This window comes from Dendropsophus ebraccatus, chromosome 10 (assembly GCF_027789765.1).
Source record: "Dendropsophus ebraccatus isolate aDenEbr1 chromosome 10, aDenEbr1.pat, whole genome shotgun sequence".
NCBI lineage: Eukaryota > Metazoa > Chordata > Amphibia > Anura > Hylidae > Dendropsophus > Dendropsophus ebraccatus.
Window position 1 is genome coordinate 72823993 of NC_091463.1, and position 21977 is coordinate 72845969.

The window sequence follows — 21977 nt, forward strand, 5'->3', positions numbered from 1 at the left end:
GCCACAGCCCGCACAGCTCTGGGAGTAAGGTCGTGACATCACCATGTTATCCAGAAAGTGACATCACCATGTTATCCAGAAAGTGACATCACCATGTTATCCAGAAAGTGACATCACCATGTTATCCAGAAAGTGACATCACCATGTTATCCAGAAAGTGACATCACCATGTTATCCAGGAAGTGAAGCCTTGATGCAGTAGTAAGTGCAGGGAAAAAAACACTTTATTGGTGCGTTCACACCTACAGGATCTGCAGCTGATTTTCTGCAGCAGATTTCATTTAAATAACTGAACACAGCATCAAATCTGCTGCAGATCTGCTGCAGATCCTGTAGGTGTGAACGCACCCTATAAGCATTTTCTGTAATAAGTGTATATTGGTGATTTGTATAACTTTTGGGGGGCAATACAATACTTAAATAAAAATTTTCACTGGACTTCTCCAGTGCTTCAGTGCAGGACCACATAGACAGAAAGGATATTTCACTTTCTTTTCATGTTGCTCCATCTCACATGTAAAAACAACACAGGTTTTGCCCTGTGAACATTACTACTATTCTACTAGCTTTGTGTGAATGGCCATAAACCTCAGATATGTCATCTGGCCTCAGAGTGCACATTTATAATTCCAATACAGAGACAGGAAGCAGCTGATAAAAGACATTGACCATGGGTTCCAAAAAGCTCAATCCTTTTCTTGATTTTCATTTGATCCTATTAAAATTGTCAGGATCATCTGATCTAGCATTTATGGGCAGTTAAGGCCCTATTACACGAAACTATTATCGGCCGTATGTGGCCGATATCGGCTGTTATGGGCGATAATTGTTTGGTGTAATAGAAGGCAACGATCAGCCAACATTAACGATGTCGGCTGATTGTTGTCTGTCGTCGCCTTTCAACATTTTGAAAGAAAAACAACTAAGATAGCGACGATCTGCCGCTTCATGCTGCCATATCTTCTATGGGCTGCCGGGATGATCTAGCAATCACCTGGGCAGACCCCCGCAGCTTCCACTGACCCCACTCCGGCTCTTACCGATTCCCGCTCGCTGCCGGCGCTGTTAGACGGGTTGGCAGCGAGCGGGAAATGAGGAGCAAATGAGCACAGACACTGCTTGTTTGCTCCTCTACATCGGGGCTATGGTCATTATGGCCCCACTATATAACAGCATTAGCACTTCACCAGTAAAAGATCTGGTAATCTGGCTTGGCTTCCACAAACAGTTGCCCTAAAGTGCCACAGGTCCCCAAACAATCTACAGCCAGACTAAACAACAAGTCTTCCAACATGACCATAGGTCAATGCTAAGTTTACCAACAGACTAAAACGGAAGGGCCAAGAATAGGCCGTATGATTTCTAAGATTTCTAAGTACTTCTCTTTTGTACAGTGTAAAATTTATCTATTTTAAGGCACTGTACGCAGGGAGTGGCATGTATAATCCCACACTAGGGTGAGCCCTTACGGAAGTATCTTTTTTTGGAAACTATGGCTATAATAGTGAAGTAACATACCCAAGTGTCACAGCCCACTGTACTGCTAAAGATCTGTACTTTGCTCCCCTTTGGTATTATGTAGATGTGATTTTCTTATTTAAAAAGTCTTGTTACTTAAATATGCAAAAACAAAACACTAAAAAACATCTGAAATCTACTGATCCATGAGCATATTACTGCTGAGACCCCCTTGTGATCAGTAAAATGAGGGGGGCAGATAAGACTCGAGTGCTCTGCTGATCCTCGAAGTGAAAAGTAGTGTAAAGACTCGTAGAAAGCATATGAGCAGATACACCACTCTGTCCGCATCTGAAAAGAGCCAAGAAGAGAAGATCAAAGTCGAAGGTGTGTGTAGCACCAACCATTCAGTTGCTGCCCCTTCATTTTAGTTAACAGTACGGTACAGTACAGTACACTGTTAAGTCTTCCGGTTATTATTTCTACAAACTTTTGATAAACTGTCCAGGCACGTAAAAAGTTTAGATCGTACTTATTCACATAATCCGTACTTAATCTGCCCAATCTGACTGATGCACTCCACAGAATATAAAGGATCGCATCAGTTATATCAGGCGGCTGGGCAGAGAGTGACGTTCTCTACTGCGCATTTCATCTAGTTATAATTCACAATCAAGAACAAGACCCTATTATTTTAGTAAACGAGTGCCGATCGGCTAGATCGGTGCTTGTTTACTGGACCTATTAGACGGCCCTGATAATCAGGCAGTAAGAGCTGCATGGACATCGTTAGCAAACTCCTGACCCCTTACCTTTCCCTGCTCCCTGTCTTTTCTCCTGTGCTCTGCAGCTTCCCGGTCCCGGCAGCAACATTGTCTGAGTGGCCTCTCAGGTGCCAGGACCAGGAAGCTGCAGAGCACAGGGGAGAAGACCGGGAGCGGTAGAGGTTAAGGTATGAGGTGTTTGGGCAATCCCTAGCCGTTGGCCGTGCATTGCTATTACACGTAGCGATGCACAGTCTGTTCCCAACGATTTAAGGTCCAAACCTAAACCAACAATCATCCGATGATCGTTATCTCTATTACACAGAGAGATAATCCGATTTGGACGATTATCACTCCTGTAATAGAGCCCTAAGAGTACAGGATGTGAAACTGAGATTACAAGTTAGGAAAGGAATTTTGTTTTGATCCAATACCTTGGCTGAATGCCTACATCTTTAGACCTACAGAGATCTATTGGTAATTCCAAGGCATTAGTATAATAACGCACTAAAAACTGCAAGGAGATTGGGGTTTCTGGACGAGCAGCCATGTTGGTTATTCCTATACTTTATTTGAATTGTATAAAATGTAACATCTAAATAAAGAAAACATGAACATATCCCACAAGGACATGCAGCCAATATTACAGCATATAGCAACAGAGAAGCAGAGATCGAGCAGATAAATTATGAATATTTAGTCTAGTGCTGGGGTATCCATCTGGTGACCCTCCAGCTGTTATAAAACTATAATTGCCATAATGCCTAGGCAGCCAAAGCTTTATGTATACATTACATAAATGCTGTATGTGATCCTGCGGGACTGCTTGCCTGTGGTTATAGGCTATGTACTCTGCCAGAATAGTGTCGTTGAGAAGAGAATAAGAAGAAAATTCGTACTCACATACTTGACCGCCTAGAGCCCTACAGGGTTTCCGGTCCCAGTACAAGGCCCCAAGTCCCTGCGCTGGGTAAAGCAGTCTTACCGAATCCTTTTTAGGAGAGCAGTGCATTACGCAGTAGGATACGTAGGCTAGCTGCAGCTTTGTTCTACTGGGGTTAGTGCGCTGTACGGTGTTGAGAGTATCCCTGGCGTGGACAAGGTGATACTCAGAGGACGTCCTTTCCTCCCGAGAGGTCTAGCACTGCATGCTAGCAGACAAGAAACTAACCTCCCTTTAAAGGGTTTGCTTAGCTAGCCTGTTAAAGGTGGGGCAATGTAGTGCAAAAAAAAAAAAAAAAAATTAAGTGCGAGGATAGGATAGAAAAAAAAAAAGGAAAACAGACCTACCCCTGTAAAAGGAGGGTAAAAACATGTGACATAAAAGAGTTTAACCCAGTGTATCCTTCAGCTGTGTATAGAACAAGGCATACAAAAACACAGTAGTGACATCTAGTGGGGAAAACAGAACACCTCCAACCATATCCTACTGTGAGAACCTGATACACGTTACTTACCAAGGTGCAATAAAAAGTTAGTGGCACACCTGTACTAGGACCCTACCTATGTCCTGCAAGCAGTGGTGTATTCTTTGTATTCAGTCTGATATGATGCTTCCTACTGCCCTCTCTGCCCATGGAAGGAACTGTCCAGAGCAGGAGATGTTTTCTATGGGGATTTGATACTGCTCCAGACAGTTCCTGTCACAGACAGAGGTGGCAGCAGAGAGCACTGTGTCCAGGGTTTAAACCCCTAGACAACTAAGGACGTACCGATACGCCCTGAAGTCTGTGCCCGAACAAATCTGGGCGTACCGGTCTGTCCTTTAATAAGAAGCGCGCTCCAGAGCAGAGCGCGCTTCATAGAAGGTGGGGGCCAGCTGCAGTGAGCAGCCCGGCCCTCACTGTTAATGATAGGCTGCAGCGATCGCGCTGCAGAGTGTCATTAACCCCTTAAACACTGCAATCGTTTAAGTGTAAGTGACAGGGGCAGTCCCCCGTCACTTACTGATCGGGACCCCTGCAGTGTGACTGCGGTGGTCCCGATCGTTTTAATGCACCGACAGAGGTCTCTCACCTGTCTCCGTGCGGTCCGATCGGGGCTCCATTGATTAAAGGGGTCGTCCAACGAAAAATGTCTAGAGCAGCAGCAAATCCCCATAGAAAACCTCTCCTGCTTAGGACAGTTCCTGACTCGGCCAGAGATGTCAGCAGAGAGCACGGTTTCTGAATGTAAATAAACAACACTACCTGCAGTACATACAACAGTTTATAAGTATGGGAAGATTTTTAAATAGAAGTAAATTACAAATCTATATAAGCTTCTGACACTAGTATATTTGAAAGAAAAAAAATTTCACTGGACAACCCCTTTAAGTCTGCCATAGGCAGGCTCAATCAGCAGAGCACCTATAACACTGATCAATGCTATGCCTATTGCATAGCAATGATCAGTAAGTTTAATCAAAGTATTGAATATAAAAGTCCTCCAAGGGGACTTAAAATGTGTAAAAAAAAAAAAAAGCAAAAATGTCTTTATAATTGCCCCAAAGCCCCTCCCCCATAAAAGTTTAAATCACCCCCCTTTCCCATTATATAAATATAACATATAAAAATAAACATATAATATACCATAGCGTGCGTCATGGTCCGATCTATAAAAATATAACAATCGTCATCACTAACGGCAAACAGCGAAAAGAGGGGAAAAGGTGCCAGGATTACCAATTTTTTGTTACATTATATATAAATAAATAAAAAGTAATAAAAAGTGATCAAAATGTCCGATCTTCACAAATATGGTATTAATAAAAACTAGAGATCATGGCGGAAAAAAAATGACACCCCATACAACCTCGTAGGTGAAAAAATAAAACCGTTATAAGCATCACAATAGGCCCATTTTATTAAGAATTGCAAAAAGAAAAAGGATTTAATAAAAAATATATATATAACATAAGAGAATATGTGTAACCTGCATATGGTTGTGTTCGGACTGACCTAGAGAATAATAGTATCATGTCGCTGTTACCATATAGTGCATTACGTAGACACAGGAACCCCCCCAAATGTTACCTTATTGCATTCTTTTTTTACGATTTCATAAATTTATATCTTCATAAATAATATTTTTGGGGTTCCATCATACATGTTATGGTAAAATGAAAGACGCCATTACACAGTACAACTATTCCTGTAAAAACCAAGCCCTTACATGGCTTGTAGATAGAAAACTGAAATTGCTAGAGCTCTTAGAAGCGGAGGAGTAAAAAACGAAAACACAAAAATAAAAATTTGCGTGGTCCATTGGGTCATTTTGGGCCTGGTCCTCAAAGGGTTAAAACTGGACCGACAGTGATCAGCCAAATGACCTTGGTTCAAGAAAGGACTGTCGTCATGATGAGCTAACTCCATCCACACCCTGCATGTAGGGTGGATGAAAAAATCCTGTGTGGTGCATGAAATGCAAAAATATGAATAACCATAGCTAACAATACTCCAATAGTGTAAATAAGTTAATGATTAGCTGTCCGCCACCTCCATTCTACACTAATCCATCAATGCACTGTCTAATAAAGCCTTCCCCGGAGATCTGATGACACATTCATGCAGAGAAGTCAGCTAACATGACGACAGGTGTGCGGGTCTGCTCGGTGGAGACACTGACAACAGTCGCTGGGCAAACAATGAGCCAGGTACTTAACAAATGCAAAACCGCCTATAAACCTACACAGATTCCCTGTTGCCATCACAAACAGGTTAAACACAATGACACTGTGGCTGGGAAGAAGTCAGTTCTCAAAGATGAACCATTATCATATACAATATACAGGGTGGGCCAAAAGTAGGTGGATGGTATGTGTAATAGAGTTATGAATCATTGGGGGGAGATTTATCAAACATGGTGTAAAGTGAAACTGGCTCAGTTGCCCCTAGCAACCAATCAGATTCCACCTTTCATTTTCCAAAGAGTCTGCGAGGAATGAAAGGTGGAATCTGATTGGTTGCTAGGGGCAACTGAGCAAGTTTCAGTTTACACCATGTTTGATAAATCTTCCCCGAAATTCATAACCCTATTACACATACTGTGCACCTACTTTTGGACCACCCTGTGCATGTGTGTGTGACCTATTCTGAGAATCCACATTAGTTCATTAAATTAGAGCAGAAGTTAATGCTCAAGAGCTGATCTTCGTTTAAAATTTAAAACCCCAATCAGTCGTTATAGCGGAGCCTGGAGAAAGCAGTCCTTTGTGACCTGATCTCTTATACTATATACAAGTACAGTCTCTGCATATATTGCACAGGCGGAGAAATGACTGTAGGTGTCAGAAGATGATGTGTGTGGCTGAATATGAAGAACGTGCACAGACATCAATAAGAATGAATAAATATACAAGGTTCCTGCAGGAAAATCTGCATGCATTGGCTATACGACTCCTAGCTTTCTCTGACATAACCATGCAAATTCCTCCTCAGTTTTATTCAATGGAGGATACACCCTATACTGTACCGATAACCAATCATCACTATAATGCTAGCAGTGACATGACTGCATCACTTAGTAAAGTTATATGTAGCAGTAAAGTAATGTTTGCATAGAATAACCTTCCCACTATCCAGTTGCACTGGCTGAAATGACTGCACGATTCTGACAGCAAACCTGCAGTGCTCATCACCTCTGAGCACCAATGTCATGTAGCCTCGGATTTAGATAGTAGCATTGGAGTTTTCCCATATATTTAGGTAACAAATTCCGAAGCAGCACAAAATCAATAAAACAAGGTATTGGCATTGTTCTCGCTATTCAATAAACTCCAAGTACGGACTCATATAAGGGATGTTACTTCAAGTTGGTACATGACGTGAGGTATTTTTGACTACTCAACCAAAAACATTTTCTCCTCCAATGTTTTTACAGGTAAAAAACACATTTGTTTTATGTGCATGGCTGTTAACTACCCAATGGTATTTTTTGGGCAGGTTTTTATACATTCCCATAACTTTTTTCTTTTTTTGAGTGCTTTTTTGCTGTGAAGTTTGGTGGTAAATCCACATTTTTGAAATAACAGCATTAAACCAGTGCTGTGTCAGGATCGGTGTGTGTCCCAGGGGTTAGACCCCCACGGATCTTAAAGTGATGGCACAGCCTAGTGATTTAAGATCAGAAAAGCCATTTAAAACCTGCGGCGATCATCAGGTCATCGGCTGAACTAACCCCACAGGGAAACTGAATAAATGTACGATTTTAATTCATCTTAGAAGCCAAGCAGCAATTAACTGAAAGAAAGGCGACGGAACCGGCAGCGACTGCACAGCGGGGGCTTAGGCTGTACCGAGTCCAACCACTTAGTCTTTCTACTAATCTATAGATAAAACTCTTAGAAATTAATGGAGAGGCGAGCTGACTATTTATGTGCCGTATAAAGGTGACTAGATCACATATTTAGCCTGATTTGTAATAAAATTATAAGTATTTAGAAAAAGAAAAAATTGTATAAAAAAAGTAAGCATAGGCTAATAGTTAACCATGACTCATTACCACAATAGATGAGCCACCATTATATACATTATTCCCTTCTAGGCCTTATGCCCACTGCTGTATTCAAGACCAATACAATATGGATCTCATATATGGTGTCTATAAAGATTTCCTATGGCCATATTATACCTCCAACGCATCGTATTATAAAAGACGGACCCAGAAATCTACAATGAGATATTTCTCAAGGACATCTTACAAGCCACGTGGATATGGAAAAATATTCATCAACTTCCATGCGTCCTTCAGCGAAAGGCCGGTCAGGTAATAGAGGAAGGCTATAAGTAAAAAAAAAATACATGGAAAGATAAAATAAAGATTACAGGACTTTAGGGAGAGAATTTCATTGCTGGTTACAAAAAAAAAATTATGTAAGGATACAAGCCAAGTTGGATACATGTATTTTATAAGGGCATATGTAATTTGAGGCAGATGTCTGTAGATTTGGCATACTTTTCCCAAGTAACACCGATCTTCCCAGTCGACAGCCAAGCAGATAAAAAAAAAAAAATCAATCCATGGGTTCACAATTAGTATTTTTAACCAAAATGAAAAGTGAGTCCATAAGGGTATGTTCACACTAAGTAAAATCGTCGGAATTCTGTGGCGGAGCTCTCTGCCGCAAAATCCCGCCAGCCTCAGTGTCCCACAATGTCTCTATAGTAGAGCTTGTGCGCCTACGCTCCTGTTGCTCTCTGCGCAAAGAACTGACAAGTCAATTCTTTGAGTGGAGAGCATCAGAAGCGGAGGCACACAAGCTCTACCATAGAGACACTGTGGGACACTGAGGCTGGCGGGATTTTGCGGCGTGCAATTCTTTTCAATATAGTTTGTCTAAATTGGGCAAAATTACTGACCAAAATACTATGTATTATCCTGAGAATCTGTCACCAGGATTACTGCCAGATGGAGAATGGAAGCATGGCACATGGTCTTATCACCACAATCCCTCTGTGATGCCCTGATCATAACTCAACAGGCTTCCTCTTATTAACCAGCGCAGAAGCATAACGCTATCATCTGTCTTCATGGTTTGCATACAACTTGTAAAATGTTTAATCATTCACTAAGTTATAAAGCTAGGACATGACGGATTATGCGACTTTATTCTCCACAATTCTTTACCCACAGGCTATGATTCCAATCCACAAGGGACATCAGGGTCTCTGGTTAGCGGGGCAGGAATTACAAAAATGCAGCCACATTAGTAATCAAACACTATTCTGTAACCTGATCGTGTGGAGGCAGTAAAGGTAGCATAGTTATATGGAGGAGAAAGCCAGAGGCACAAGCAAAAAAGAGAGAGGATCTCTGGGAACTTCTAACCTAAAAAAAAATGCTCAGGCACCTCTAGATCACTAATGTTCTTTACTACACATGTTACAGGGCTGGATGATCACAGCTATTGTGGAGCAGGTACACAGCCTACAGCTTTAACTACAGAGTCCGTTTTGTGCAGAGATGAGTGAAAGAGAGAAAAGCGCTCCGCGAGCACTTCTCTCCTCTTGTTCTGGCGAGATGAGAGAAGATCCTGACCAATTAAATGGTGTCAAGAGTTGTTTATAAATGACACTTTAAATAAGACGGGCCCCAAAAAAACATTTCCTTGGGCCAGGAGGCATCTGCAAGGTATAGGGAATGATGGCCTCCCTTCACCAAAGCTTAGGAAGAACGCAACTTACTCCTAGCTTTCACCGGAGCCGAAACCGGCTGAGAAGCGCAAAACAAGTGACTCTCATCCAGCACCAAGAGAAATCTATAACTCCGATATATCTGCCCTTATGTGACTCATACTGTTGCCCCTGATTGGATGCATCTTTCCCATGAGTACGTCGACAAACAATTGTTGTTGCCAAACAAGCAAAGCAGTCAGGGAGGACTATGACAACAGCAATGGAAGCGACTGGAAATTAAAGGGGTTGTCCAGCGAGTAGAAAATGTCTCATGCCTTCTGCTTCCCACATCTCAAAAGTATGATTTCTAAAATGAGAGAGGGGGGGGGTGGAGTGAAACGCACACAATGTCGGATAGCTGCGTGACGTCGCCACCCTATAACACAAAGCAATTATCGGCTGTATCTGTCCGATACCCACCATTACATGTGATAATCGTTTTGCGTAATAGAAGACAACGTTCAACCGACATGCATGATGTCGGCTGATTGATGTCTTTCAACAGGCTGAAACGGCAACGATCTGCTGCCATCGCTCCAGCTCATACCTGCTCTGCTGGTCCGAAGATATAGCACTAGGGAGCAAACAAGAGAAATTCTGGTGACTTGATGAATATACCCACTTTTTATCACATATCCTAGCAATGGGCAAAGCCTTTAAAAAGAGTATTCCTAACATTAACAGGGGTATTCCTAACAGCACTCCTTGCAAACAGCAACAATTTTCCTCTGGCAGGGGTCCCAGTGGTCGAACCCAAATCCCTACCCCGCCCACCCCAATAATCAGCTAGCCATGCCCTAACCTGTGTATAGAGTATATACTTTTACGTTGGGAATTAGAGATGAGCCATAGGCTGTATCCTTGTGTTCCCGGACTCCCCAGGGCTGTATCCTACTTCTTCAGCCATTTGTAATCAAATGCTGAATGTTCTGGATTGGACAAACCCAAGCGTGCTCGAGGTTTGCTCATCTGTATCGGGCATCCATTTTCATGTTGGGCTGTGGTGACACAACCTCTGCATTATTTTACTTCTGTTCATGTATTCCTTGGATGTTTGCTCGTACGTTCCATCAGATTTTATGGGTAGAACAGCACGCAGTGCCCTCCTTCCCATCAAAATGACAGACATCACAACTAATGCAGCAATAAAAAGACTACTGAGTCACACCACCGTGCGATGGTTTGTTCGTGACTGTGCCCACATCCTGGACATTTACCTGCGCTGACCCTCCTCTGGGGCTTCTCGTGGTTCCTGTGACCCTTCTGGGACACTCTCCTGCAACTAATGCACATGACACCAAAGGACTCCATAAGTAAAGGGGGCAGTCTGGCACCACTATTATCTGGCTTGAATTAAAGAGTCACTGTCGTATTTTTTTTTTTTTTTTTTGCAGAAATCAATAGTCCAGGCGATTTTAAGAAACTTTGTAATTGGGTTTATTAGCCAAATCTGCCATTATCTGCATGTAAAAAGCCTTTTCCCAGGTCCCCCCCTCCTTCCTCTTTTTCATCCACTCTGAAAAATCTGAAAATTGTGACTTGTTGCAGGAGACGTCCCCTGTCTGGTCTAGGGAGAGGGGAGGGGGGAGGAGGAAGGAGGGAGTTAGCCGGCAGCAGAAAGCAGATAACAGAGGATTACAGGCACGGAGCTGGGTGACAGCTGTAATCCGAGCTCAGACAGGTCACTGGTGACTGTCACAGGAGATATCCCGTGAGGGATTTGTAGATTAACTCTTTGTTGTCCTGTTTTGGTCTTTTCTTTAGCTCTCTCCATAGGAGAACAATGAAGACAGGGGGGAGAGCTTCAAACTGCTTTTTCATGATAAAAATGCATTTTTCGGATAATAAACCCAATTACAAAGTTACTTAAAATCGCCTGGACTATTGATTTCTGCAAAAAAGAAATTCACGACAGTGACACCTTAAGTTTTTCGGGTCCTGTGACAAAAAACAAAACAAAAAACAGAATAGACAATGCAAAAAGAGTCACGGCAGCAGCCATTACAGAACACCTCAGGTGCAGTCAAATTTGTCAAACAATGCTAATGATGATGAGTACTACAGGCATCCAGGTATGTGGTCAACCTATCAAAATTCCAAGTTGCACTATGGTCTGACCACGATGATTCTTGCACTGTATTTTTATGCAGGTTGGAAACCTCCAGCTAAGCACTTCCAGACTGTAGCTGTCGCTCCCACCTTAGCCTTCTACATACGCCATGTACCAGACAGTCTTCTTTTCTGCCTTCCTTCAGCAGCAAACAGGAAGCCCGGCACACATTCCAGGGGGATTATGTAACGCCCCTTACAGTACTGCATTAGCAGACAAGGATTATTGTCCACTGTTATAAGTGGTGGTAGCAGAGCTTAAAGATCAAACCAAATACAATACATATATCCTAATAGCTTTAAAACGAACATTAATAGACACTGGCATCAGATCAGCACTGCCAGGGTCCTATAGGGGTTCTACTGGTAAAGATGTAGTAGCAATGCTTCTATAGGAGAATCAGTCTATATAGCTCATTTATGATTCTGGGTGTCGCCATTTACAGTACAGCCCCACAAACTTCTATTGACCATTATATTTATTAAACAGTCTGACCCAAAATTCTGCTACCTGCACAGCAAGAATTTTACCTTGTTCTGGAATACAAGAAATCCTATTCCAGCCATTGTAACCTTACAATCCAGGACACAGTCACAACACATTTACAGTCCCCATCATGGGTGCACATTGGATTCCCATTGAAAAGGCATCACAACGTAAAACACAGCATAGCCAAAGGCTTCAATGGAATAAAAATATTCCTCAAATAAAACAGTTACTGGAATAAAGCAGATCTAACAGTCACAAGACCAGGTTTCCGTTATTACTACAGGACATAACTGAATAACTTTGCTATAGTAAATCAAATAGGCACATGGTAATGTGAATAGAGTCCTGATATACCTGGAAAGTTGGCACATATTCCACCATGACATCACATAACTTATGGAAAGCTCCCAAAAGCAAAGAAGAATAGCATCAGAGCTATTGGTGAAACCAATGTTCCTGACCAAGGCCCACACACGCAATGGTTACTAGTCATTACTGCTTGGCTACTTATTCCTAGATTAATATTGTTCTATATTTTTTAAACACCTATTACACGGCCAGATCTTTACAGCAAGAGAGCGCTGACCTGTCAGATCAGTGCTCACTTGTTCCTCGTTCCCCCACCCGACTGCGAGTAGGTAAGATCAGAGGGGCCACAGGGATAGTTAGATCGTCCAGGCAGCCCATAGAAGATAGCGGCAATTACCCATCACACGGAGCACGGCAGCAGATAGTTGCCATCGTGGGCATTAGTCTGTCAACACGTTGAAAGACATTGACAGACAACAATCAGCCAAAATCGTGCTGATTGATGGCTTCTATAACGCAAACTGATTATCGTCCGTAATGGCGGATAATCGCTTTGTGTTATAGGGCCTATACTCAGACATGCAATATTGTATTTAATAACAATCATCCATGATTCCATAAAAACTCCACTGAGCAATAGTAAAGATGTCAAAGATGAACAATTGTGGAACTTTTGCAGACATCTCAAACATTTGTCTTTCCTAATATTTTGCAGATTTACTTTAGTAAAAGTACAAAATACAGAAAATGCTGGTCTTCATAGATGACGTGTCCCTTCAGATACTGCATACCTCCATAAGCAGAGAAACCATGGAGCTCAATGTTTGCCATGCTTGCGCAAATACATTCAAACTAATGTTTGTAGTCAAACATAAAACGTTCAGAGGCCTACTACCTACTGAACCACCAAAAAAACCCAACCACATACCCACATTTACGCCAGGCCAATTTTTTATCCAAATTTAAATTTTGGAGAAAGATTTGGATCAAGAACAATTTGCAGGTTCACATGCCACCAAGGATAACACCCTTAGAATGTGAGCCCCAATGGGACAGGAACCTTTGTATGGTGCTGAGGAACTATATAAAATAAAGGAAATATACTGTTATTTTGAGGCCAATTTCTCCCTTATAGCCACAGTCCATCGCAGTGTTGGGATCTTCTTAGATTGAAATTTTTATTAACTGTCCTATCGGTACGGTGGAGTGCAGGAGAAGCAAGAGAACAGTGTGCAGTCTAATCTAGCAGTACTCCTCCAGCCATCTTCTGAAATAACTAATGATGGAAATAAACCAGACTCTATTCACAATCCATGAAGCATACAGAGCAATGTTCATGTGTTGGTATAATTCTTTCAGGTTCAATGAACTCTATAGTTGGATCCAGTTCAATGCTATCCATCAGAGTAGAAGACATGTGGTTGAAGAGTCTTTAGGCTTACTTATAGAGAACCGGTCATCACTATCATGCTGCCTGAACCACTAGTCACTGGGAAGGTCCACCGTGTCTTCTCCCATTCCAACCAGCCTTGATTAATAGATCTCGTCATGTTTGAGATCTGAAGAAATCCACGAATCAAGCCCAGCTGGGCAAAAAGAAGAAACAACCACCTCCATGACCTCTGATTTAAGCCCCTATTACACGGGGCAATTAGAAGGAGCAAGCGAGCGCCGACCTGTCAAATCAGTGCTCACTTGCTCCTTAATCCCTGCTCGCTGATGGTGCAATTACACGCGCCGACAGCGAGCGGGTAAGTGCCCTGGTGATCGCTAGATCGTCCGAGCAGCCTATAGAAGATAGCAGCACCCCATTACACGGGGCGATGGCAGCAGATCGCTGCTATCTAGATCAATCATGATTCAACATGTTGGAAGACAACGATCAGCCGACATCGTGCATGTCAGCTGATCGTTGTCTTCTATTACACTAAACGATTATCAGCGGATATCGGCCAAATACGGACGATAATTGCCTTATGTAATAGGGCCTTTAGGCAGCATGAAAATTATAAGAGGATCCATATAACTTATCACCATGCACACAATGTCTTTCTAGGCCAGCTAACGGCAACACCAAAACTCTTCAAAAAGTACCATCAGGTCTTGCTTCTTTCTCCAAAATGGTGCCAGTCCCACCCCCCGAACCCTAGTGAATTAACTTGCCTAATGACAAGTCACATCCATTATTCATGTAACAACCCTTAAACTACTATATCAGCAAATAGTGACTATGAGTGTAGTTATAGATTAGCAAAAAAAAAAAAAAAGGGGGGAGAAAAGAAAAAAAAAAAATACAAGGTAATGTATTAATCCTGTCAGTGATAAGATAGGAATTTTGCGCTGACACAATCATTTGACATAACTTCACCTTTAGTTCACATGAAGCCACCACAATGTCACTCCATGGGCGGCTGCAGGCTGTATACACCATGAGTAAAGAAATTCCATGATAACAAACACTCTGGTGGTTTAACCATAAACGTGACTTAGAGAATGAGAGGAGGTTGAGAAGCGCAGAGGATAGGATGCCGGGTTACAGGAGGACTTTACGACCGGGATGAGATGACATTAATATGCGCTAATCAGCTTCCCGTTAATCTCATCAAAGCCTCTCGTAATTAAAGAACTGATATCATAATACAGGAGAGAACATGTGCGCACATAAGCTTCCAATATGACAACCTCTGCCAGCCGCAATTACGTTGTAAGGTCCAGCATTTATAGGGTTCTATACTAAATAACCTATCTTGTACCATTTCCCTGGTTTTTTTTCTTTCTTATCCGCTCTGGATGTGTAAAATCCTCTACTCTGGGTCCACTCTAACCACTTTCTGCTCCCTCTTCCCCCCTCCCTTTGTAGTCACAGGACATATGATGTCCTCTCTGGAGGCTGGGTTAGGGTCCATTTACACAGAAAGATTATCTGACAGATCATCTGCCAAAGATTTGAAGCTAAAGCCAGGAAGACTAAGATTTCTCCTCTTTTCAAATCCAGTCCTGGCTTTGGCTTCAAATCTATGGCAGATAATCTGTCAGATAATCTTTCTGTGTAAATGGACCCTAGGTCTATTGACTTGGTAACCCGACCCCCAGAAGACATTATCTGCATCATCTCAATGCACCTGTGCTGCTTCCATAGACTTACATGTATCCTCAAGCCTAGGTTTCTGTAATATGAAATGTTATAGTTCAATCTCTGCTTGCTGTCAATAAATGCCTGTCTTTGTGTCACAGCTCTGTATATTGTAAGCGTTATGGATGTTCTTAGAGTCTGGATGGAACTAGAATGTTTTTATTCACAGTCAGCAAGCAGAGATCTAAACCTACACTACACCCCCTGCAAAACAGTCCATTATGCAGAACATAGCTACACCATGCGCCCGTCAACTCTGCTACATCATCAGCTAGTATGGAATACCAACTGTGGTAATGTGACGTAAAATCAGTGAAAAAAAAAACAGTCCTGTGTTTACTGTTCAATATGAATGACAGCAGTGGGCAGTAAAGAAAGCTAAGGGGGTGAGTACACAAACGGATCAATCAGGGAGATGCATGATGGGAAATGTAATTTCCTATCTTGGATATAAATCTGCTTTTAGGAAAAACTTGTAACTCAGGAATGGCCACAGCTAGAAAGACAGAAGACGGCTCAAAATACTCAGGAGGACTATTTTTTATTTTTTCACTCTTAGGTTGATAACCCCTTTAATAGTTCAACAACCAGTAAGGCATTGACGGCATATCCTTTCAGCTGTCTGGTGAGAACGCTTAAAGTGTTCCTGTTGTTATAACTTTCAACATCTAAACCAAAAGTAGATGTGATATAAAGCAAGTTTGTAATTTACATTCATTGTCCCTGTTTTCTGACTCTTTTTTTCTCAAAGAGTCAGAAAACAGGAAGTACTGTGTATCTCAGGTCACCTGAGCGGTCACAGAGAGAAGGCAGTCATGTGACTGATGGACACATTGAGCCGTGACTCTCTGTACTGGCCGGAATTCCTGTGTTTTGTCTGCATTTTTCAACCAGCACAAGTAAGCAAATCTGCCTTCAGGAGACTGGACCTGGATTTCTGGTAAGTACGGCTTTGTTTTACAGCATAACAAAAAAATAATGAATGTATATTGCAAACTTGCTTTATTTCACATCTACGATCTATTTAGATTTTTTAAGTTATAAGTACAGTGACACTAAGTATTTCCTAGATGCATGTGTTTCATCCTTCAAAAAAGGAAAGTAAACCCATCCTTAATGTCACAGTTATAACTTTCAAAATCAAGATCAGTAGATGCGAAATAAAGCAAGTTTGCAATTTACATTCATTATTTTTTGTTGTTATCATGCTGTAAAACAAAGCTGAACTTACCAGAAATCCAGGTCCAATCTCCTGAAGGCAGATTTTCTGACTTGTGCTGGCTGAAAAAAAAAACAAAAAAAAAACTAAACACAGGACTAAAGACTAAACACAGGAATTCCCGCCAGTACAGAGAGTCACGGCTCAATGTGTCCATCAATCACATGACTGCCTTCTCTCTCTGTGAGCGTTCAGATGACTGGAACTTCCTGTGTTTAGTCTCTTCTTTTTTTTTCTTTAAAGAGTCTGAACACAGGGAGTCCTGTCTTTCCCATGATAACTAAAAAAAATAATCATTTAAATTGCAACAATGAGACTTTAAAGTGTCACTTTTGCTTTAAAAAAAAAAATCTGACATGTCATAGAGACATATCAAAAGGTTTTGATCGGTCAAACCCTTGTGTTCAAATCCTTACCGATCCATCCTCTTCCCACTGTGTGTAAAAAAAAAAAAATATCTGGCTCCATAGACTTACATTATGAGTCTGACTCTTTTCTAACCTAGAACCAGAGTGGATCACGCTGCAGCGCGTCCTCCCAATCTGTACGGGTCTGAACACTCAGACCCAAACCAACTTTTTAAATGACTCGATAACATGTCAAAGATTTTTGAAACGACAAGCACACTTTAAATACACCAACTATCCAATAAGATCAATTAATGGAATGTAGGTATGGATGAATGGATGGAGGGTTTCCGCACAAGTCTTCAACTATATAGAGCAGCAGAGGAGCATGCATCTGCTGCCGGGCCTCAAAGAAGGTCATAAGACTTTCCAGATGTCCTTCCATATCATTCCTGCTCATAAATGTTGGGAATTACACTTTGGATGGTGAACCTGCCCTTTAAACTCCCAGAAGAAGGTAGAGAGCAGCAAGTGATTAGATTACATGGGAAGAAGTCATTTTATAAGGTCAATGAAGTTTGCTGTACTGTCTAAAACCCATAGGTGTCAATCTGAAGTAAAGCGTTCATCATTTACCTGTATACACCCCCAAAGGATCCAAGCATAGGCAACCATAGGAAAGATGTTAACACGCAATGGAGCCCCCAATAGTGGCACAACTCCTAACACTAGAACATGACACAACATAAAACTCCTGCAAACATTTACGGACATCAATTACCACAAACCAAATGTTGCAAAATAACCATATTATCTAGAATAAAAGGGTCACCAACTGGACAATCCCATTCATGGCCATCTAAGATGGTAAGCTTCTACATCATAGGCTGGGTTCACACTACGTATATTTCAGTCAGTATTGTGGTCCTCATATTGCAACCAAAACCAGGAGTGGATTAAAAACACAGAAAGGCTCTGATCACACAATGGTGAAATTGAGTGGATGGCCGCCATTTAATGGAAAATATTTGCTGTTATTTTAAAACAACGTCTGTTATATTGAAATAATGGCCGTTATTTACGGTTATATGGCGGCCATCCACTCAATTTTAACATTATGTGAACAGAGCCTTTCTGTGTTTTTAATCCACTCCTGGTTTTGGTTGCAATATGAGGACCACAATACTGACTGAAATATACGTAGTGTGAACCCAGCCATAAAGTGCAAGGCCCTTTCATAAGCATGTATAAAGAGTAACCTAGTATTCCCTTTAACACTAAACATGGAAAAACTGTGAAAGACACGTGATACAAAGTGAAACTAGAACTGCATTTGTCCCGTTCAGATTCATCATCAATTCAATCCAGTAAAGTATTTACATGCGGAAGGTGTACCCAGTGTTGATGGTGCCATAGATCTCACTAGAGTAAGCCGACAGCTATCATAGCTCATAAATACCTTACTTTACTGGCTTAATCATTAACCAATAGTAGCTTATTTCATAACTGAAAGAGATTGAAAGCTGCAACTTTAAGGTGTGAAGATATCGGGTGTCTGTCATCATTACGTTACCGGCACTAAAGAATTGCTAACATGTGCCAAAGGTGGCTTTCTATAGTAAGTGGGTCACATGAGGCAACAGACACAAAAAAAAAAACCATAATACTATCTATATATATATATTTATATATATATATATTTTTTTTTACATCAAAAGTTATGGAATAGTCCACAAACTCTCCATTGATAAGAATATTTCCCATTGGCTTCTTTGGTGATGAAGCAAATATGGGCGGATAAAACTTTCATTGTGCCTCTCAATCATCATCTCCTATGGTCCTGAACGTTACGGAAATCAACTCGCATGTAACCAGGCCTTTTCCTTTGTATAGTTTTACCATTGCAGCTACATAAATACTCATGCCAGTCCAGTCCAGGCTACAACCACTCATCCGTCCACAAACTAAACGTGTGTGTTCTTGGCGGTTTTACAGCTACCGGTGGTAATGGGCCATTTGGGATTTATTATTCTTCCACCCGGCTATACAGCCACATCTCGCAAGTTTTGACAAACGCCAGGAACATGATATGCAGAGTCATGTGCGCTCCAGATCAGGGGCAGCCAGACAAAGGGATCTTTACTAACTTTCCCATATTAATTCAGGCTCATAGAAGCTATTGCACAATATAGGTAACAGTGGAGCGGGAACGGACAGAACTCAGCAGCCATTCCTCCTTATTTTAGTAGTCCCTATAAATTTATATTGAGAAAAGTTTGGAGCCATGGCAAAATTCTAGACATATTGGCTACTGGTCTCCTGGGATTAGGCCGACTTTGCCATAAGTGCAATATCTGCAATACACAACATGTAACAATGACTTATTTCTAAATACTCTTATTACTTTGGTGAGGCTCTGTGGGCGACCGACCATCCACATAGGCATCGTAAAGCCTCGCTGTGCACAAAGTGTCACACAGGAGCCATAAATAACATAAAAGGTGGATATACACAAATATTTAGATGTCATAAACACAACACATAACAATATACAGACAGTGGAGCCCATCACTCACATACAGTACTACTTACTCAGCCAAACTTGGTACTTATTTTTTTTTTATTTTTAAATCACATGACTGTTCACCTTAGCAACTGATGCATTGCACCTATAGGTATCTGCATTACTGGGGACTCCATGCAGACTCATCCAGGATCAGTGCCAGATATATAGGCAGCTTCCTCCAGGCTCTGCCATGTCCAGCCATGAAGCCAGCCACCCTGCCAGTAACACAAAGAAGGTCTGACTTACAGAAAGTGTGTCCTCCCTCTGCAGCCAGTCCCAGGTGTCCAGCTCCAGCCAGCCAGCACCCTGTCTCCAGCCTTCACCTCCTCTCCCCACAGCTCAGTGCACACAGCCCAGCACAGCTCCAGCCAGACTCCCAGCACGGCTAGCCCGCCCCCCGGCTCCCGGCACTGGCTGCCGGCTCACTCATCCCTGCGCTCTGATTGGCTGCTGCAGCTGTCACTCTGCCTCTCTGCGGCCGGTGATTGGACCCTTCCCCAGACTTCTCAGGGTGGAGGGCTGAGGATTTGTTGTATTGTTTGTGAGACATATAAGTGACTGGTAGATTATAATGTTTCTGTATAGAGGTGGCGGGTGTCCGGGTCACCTCACCGGGACGATTAGAACGGGCTCTGATCGGCGTTCATAATGTCTATAGTCGCTACTTCTGAATCCTGTATCAGTGTATGAGTGTATCCGTGTATGAGTATATCAGTGTATGAGTATATCAGTGTATCAGTGTATGAGTATATCAGTGTATGAGTATATCAGTATATGAGTATGAGTATATCAGTGTATCAGTGTATGAGTATATCAGTGTATGAGTGTATCAGTGTATGAGTGTAGAGTATATCAGTGTATGAGTATATCAGTGTATGAGTATATCAGTGTATGAGTGTAGGAGTAAATCAGTGTAGGAGTATATCACTGTATGAGTATATCAGTGTATGAGTATATCAGTGTATGAGTATATCAGTGTATGAGTATATCAGTATATGAGTATATCAGTGTATGAGTGTATCAGTGTATGAGTATATCAGTGTATGAGTGTATCAGTGTATGAGTGTAGGAGTAAATCAGTGTAGGAGTATATCACTGTATGAGTATATCAGTGTATGAATGTATGAGTATATCAGTATATGAGTGTATGAGTATATCAGTGTATGAGTGTATCAGTGTATGAATATATCAGTATATGAGTGTATCAGTGTATGAGTATATCAGTATATGAGTGTATCAGTGTATGAATGTATCAGTGTATGAATATATCAGTGTATGAGTGTATCAGTGTATGAGTATATCAGTGTATGAGTGTATCAGTGTATTAGTATATCAGTATATGAGTGTATCAGTGTATGAGTGTATCAGTGTATGAATGTATCAGTGTATGAGTGTATCAGTGTATGGGTGTATGAGTATATCAGTATATGAGTGTATCAGTGTATGAGTTTATCAGTGTATGAGTGTATCAGTGTATGGGTGTATCAGTGTATCAGTGTTTGAGTATATCAGTATATGAGTGTATCAGTGTATGAGTATATCAGTATATGAGTGTATGAGTATATTAGTGTATGACTGTATCAGTGTATGAATATATCAGTGTATGGGTGTATCAGTGTATGAGTATATCAGTATATCAGTGTATCAGTGTATGAGTATATCAGTGTATGGGTATATCAGTGTATGAGTGTAGGAGTATATGAGTGTATCAGTGTATGAGTATATCAGTGTATGAGTGTATCAGTGTATGAGTATATCAGTATATGAGTGTATGAGTATATCAGTGTATGAGTGTATCACTGTATGAGTGTATCAGTATATGAGTGTATCAGTGTATGAGTGTATCAGTGTATGAGTATATCAGTGTATGAGTGTATCAGTGTATGGCTGGGTTCACACTATGTATATTTCAGTCAGTATTGTGGTCGTCATATTGCAACCAAAACCAGGAGTGGATTAAAAACACAGAAAGGATCTGTTCACACAATGTTGAAATTGAGTGGATGGCCGCCATTTAATGGTAAATATTTGCTGTTATTTTAAAACAACGGCTGTTGTATTGAAATAATAGCAGTTATTTACTGTTACATGGTGGCCATCCACTCAATTTCAACATTGTGTGAACAGATCCTTTCTGTGTTTTTAATCCACTCCTGGTTTTGGTTGCAATATGAGGACCACAATACTGACTGAAATATACGTAGTGTGAACCCAGCCTGTGGGTGTATCAGTGTATGGGTATATCAGTGTATGAGTGTATCAGTGTATGAGTGTATAAGTGTAGGAGTATATCAGTATATGAGTGTATCAGTGTATGAGTATATCAGTGTATCAGTGTATGAGTGTATCAGTGTATGAGTATATCAGTGTATGGGTATATCAGTGTATGAGTGTATCAGTGTATGAGTGTATCAGTGTATGAGTGTAG

The 21977-nt window shown here is 41.4% G+C and overlaps 1 protein-coding gene across 2 annotated transcripts in view; it reads right to left on the reverse strand.

Annotated features, from left to right (window-relative positions):
- Positions 1–19903, reverse strand: part of PLS3 (plastin 3) — a 68825-nt gene extending 48922 nt beyond the window's left edge. The window contains exon 1 of one of the 2 annotated variants that reach the window (XM_069943273.1): positions 19796–19903. The gene's annotated coding sequence lies outside the window, so the exon portion shown is untranslated. Of the gene's footprint in view, positions 1–19630; positions 19704–19795 lie in introns of those variants that run through there. The other variant, XM_069943275.1, reaches the window with a different exon arrangement.
- Between the last annotated feature and the right edge of the window lie 2074 nt (positions 19904–21977).